Source organism: Megalops cyprinoides, chromosome 2 (genome assembly GCF_013368585.1).
Source record: "Megalops cyprinoides isolate fMegCyp1 chromosome 2, fMegCyp1.pri, whole genome shotgun sequence".
NCBI classification, from domain to species: Eukaryota; Metazoa; Chordata; class Actinopteri; order Elopiformes; family Megalopidae; genus Megalops; species Megalops cyprinoides.
The window spans coordinates 10,581,191-10,585,280 of NC_050584.1; positions in this window are offsets into that span (position 1 = coordinate 10,581,191).

Genomic DNA, 4,090 nt, shown 5'->3' on the forward strand with positions numbered 1-4,090 from the left:
GGGAGCAGCATTTCTAAGCAGCAGTTAAACCTTGGCTTCTCTCTTTGATGTGAAACCATCAATGAACATTTCACAATATTGTGCCACTGGTCTCACACATTAATAAATCTCAAATTCACATCAATACAATCTTTGACCACATAATTCATGCAAAGCAGCTGCACATCTGAATAAGCCATTATTTTGCTTTAACTGTCTCTGAATACTTTTAACTACCATAACAGACACTACTGTAAAATAATTAAAATATAGATAATTATCATACTTAACATACACATACTGGTAATTAACATTAACAGCGTTTGTGTTTTAAGGAACCTCGTAATTGAATTGTAAAATGTGTTGTTTTGACCTAAGAATAATGGAGGCTTGAAACAGCAGCATCTCATAATTATGTCTACAGACTTTTTGGAATGAAATACAGTGATATATATTTTTTTGTTGTAAATGGTAAAAATATATATATATTGCACTAAAATTATTAAGAATATTGGTAGCTGAAACTTTCTACCCTTGAAGCTAAATAATTTGTGAGGACTGTAGTTAACTGCTGCTATTGGTCTGTGAGACATATTGCCTATGGCTATAGGAGTGTGCCGGATATAATTAAAGACCCAGGTCATGCACTATGGAAGTCCAGGTGCTAAGAGGCATCTTAAAGCCAGGAAATCGCAAGTCAAGGTACACCAAAGACATCACACAAATGTCTTTTCATGGCCTTTTTGTACAACTATGAAAACCACAGAAAAAATAGATACACAATATACTTCCCACCGACATTTTGCGTGTGTTTACTTAATTTTATCACAATGTGATGACACAGGCTGTTGGAGACAAGAAGTGCAACTGCACCCTACTGAGCAAGAACTACTGGACTGAGATTCATTTAACATTCCCAATCTGACCCTACAGTATGTAGCCTTGGCTTTTGCTCCTCATCTTCTTAAAATGTCTCCTCTCCGTTCAAAATGGTTTCATTGAGATGAAACTCAAAGCCGCAATTAAAATAAATGACTTTTAATAACTTATCATCAGCCCTGGAATTCAGCCCAAAGGATGGGCCCACTCATTTATCCCTGTCATGAGTCCTCACGGACCATCCTCAATCTTTCGCCCGATGAGGAGCGCCTGTGTTTCTGATTAATGGCCCTCGAGGTCCTCCGTACCCCGCAGTCTCCCCCATCACCGCTCACTTGTGCTGACAAAGAAAGCAGGCCTTTATTGTCAGTCATGTTTGCCCTTGTAGGCTTTTGTGCTGAACACTGACATGTTTGATCAGGTTTCATGAACAGCTAAATTAGCCGACTCCCACATAAAAACTCCTGCCTACAGCACCTGAGACAATTATGGCAAATGAATACTTGAGATAAAAACAATAATGGATCTATGGATAAATATATGGAGTATATTAAAATTCATTAAGAACATATTACAGATTTTACGACAGTAAAACAATCTGAATGTTTGACATCCTTGAGGCTCAGATGGAATACTGTATAGATTTTCTCCTTTTCTTGTCTTCTCTCTTCCTAACTTCTCTCACGCTACCATATTTCTCATTTCCCACCATTACCTTCAACCCTGTTCTCGCCAATTAGTGTGTTCACCAGTTTTCTCTTCTTCATTTCCAGACTTTCATTTACTTGTACACACCCTCTCATCGCTGAGATAATTATCTACTGGTAGGTATAGGCATTCTCTTTACTCTTCCATTGTCATATCTCCCATTTTGCTCATTAGCGGTGGAATAAATTACCAGCATCACCACTGTGTAGGTTCTCATTACCTCTCACCCTAAAGACAAAACTTACTGATATCATACCTTGGCATCTGCCTTACTTTCATTCATTTTTCTACCATCTGTAAATGCTTTATATTTAAGTTATAGTTATTTGTGTATTCCTTTATGAAATAAACTATAATTTTTAGTCTCACCATCATACATGCTAGAATTGTTCTTAATCTGCAATGTATTAAAGTACTAATAAATGGGGAAAATGCATAAGAATGCATTGAAGAGTTATGCATTGACCTTGACTGAAGGTTAAATGTCAGATTTATCCTCTGCCTCATAACCTCTGATTATTATTGTTTCTTACATAATTCCCACACATAGCTGAAACTGACTCCATTTTAAACTTTTGCATTGTTTGTGTTGTTATTCAAATTTAAGTAACTGGACACTGCCTAAAAATTGTGAAGTGCAGATGTGGGGAGTTTAAAAAAAATCCTGTACGCAATTGTGTTTAATATCCTTTCTTTTTCAATATTGTCATGTTTGACATACAGAAAATGTACATTTGAAAGAATATTTTGAGCAAGCCCCAGCTGAGCAACAACATCTGAGACGCAGACCAATATCTGTACTTTGGCAGTTAAATGGCATTTTCTGTGTGGTCGCACCTCCCTCCCCATCTGCATCCCTCCTACAAGGAGTTGAAGAGGTGACAGTGCCGTGGCCTTCACGGCGCTCGGGCGAGCGCCTCTCAAGTGAACCGAAATATACGGCCTCCAATAGCCCATGGTAATAACTCACAGCACACCCCTGTCAAAGCAGCCCTCGTATCTCCACGCCGGTCTTTGGCAGGCGTCCAGTGATAATAACGAGAGAGAAGCTCTGCGGTGAAATCTCCTCATAAGGGGGGGGGGGTTGGGGGCGTAGTCTGCTTAGCATCTTTGTCCCGCGGGTTCATTTCAACAAGCCGGAGCATGAAACGGAGCCCACCAGCCCCATCTCCAACTCTGACACGCTCTCAGGTTTTCTACCCGTACAGAGGGATGCATTTAGAAGATTCTTTGTGGTGGCACAAGGGCATATAGAGATTTATGGTTGCCCCCTCAAGGCTGCAAAAAAAAAGCTTGATCTCAGGGGTGGGATTTAAAAAGAAAACTTTATAAACCTTTTTGTATAAACTTTTTTTTTTAGTTTGTGTTGTTTACCAAAGTTTATTTGCAGGACGATATCACATCAAACCTGGTATAATATTTTGAAAGCGGAAAACATAACCTGATGCCAGATGAAAGAATTGTAATGAAAAAAGCTAAAGCAAGTGCAACAGCATGCAGTTCAATGATTTTACGCTGCAGGAGGACATGATCATTTTAATCATGCATGTGTCTGCCTCTGTAATTGCCTGTCCAAAAGTTCAACCATTACAACATTGCAATGTGCTATTTCAACGGGTAATGCTGAACAGCAATGGTTGACTTCTTTGAGCAAGTTAGCATTAGCTAGCTAAATGTCTTGCATTCAAAAAATAATTTCCCTCATATTTTAGTTCATGGAGTGTTTTCAGCTTTTGATTTGCGTAAATTAACAGCTCATTCTGTTGACTGTGTCCTTTTCTTTCTAGTTATTAGTGTGGACTGGCTCAGCAACAAGATGACAGGGAATTTTCATCCTGTTTTTCAATAGCACATCACACCAAACACCAATGAAATACATTTAAGCGCAACTCTGTATGTGTATGATTCATTTTTCACCAATGGGATTTTTCCATTGGTCTGTTCACGTTTTATGAACCCCACATTTGTCAAATTTTGCTAATACAAATCAAATTCGGACAATCCTGTGTATAACTGTAGCATACATGAATAAATATGTTCTCTGATCACATTAATTTAAAAAGTGGTAGCAATAAATCAGGTGATCGAGCCAATTTTATCTATAGTGCTCAATGTAGCTTCCCTTACATAACTGAGGGGCAGTCAGAGGGAAAGGCAGGCTAGGGATCGGTGATTGCTTTGATGTCCAGGAGAAATGGACCTAGGAGTCAGGGGTCAATGGCTTCAAATGTATTACCCTAATGCTAAATATAATACTTGCTTTACATTTACATAATACATATTAATATTTCACACTTTGGCTTCTGTGCCCCACATGCCATGATTAAGATACAGTAAGTATTCTGAAATATAAACAATTTGGTCTGGAAAGAGTTTCCAACAGGGAAGCTGTTAATCGTTGACAAGAGTTGTATAATAGTTACACAGTTCCAACACATTTAAGTTCGACACAGTCTAAGTTTATCTAAAGGTCCAGGTTTACTCTGTAACACTCTTCAGTCATTATGAATTCTCACAAGAAGGA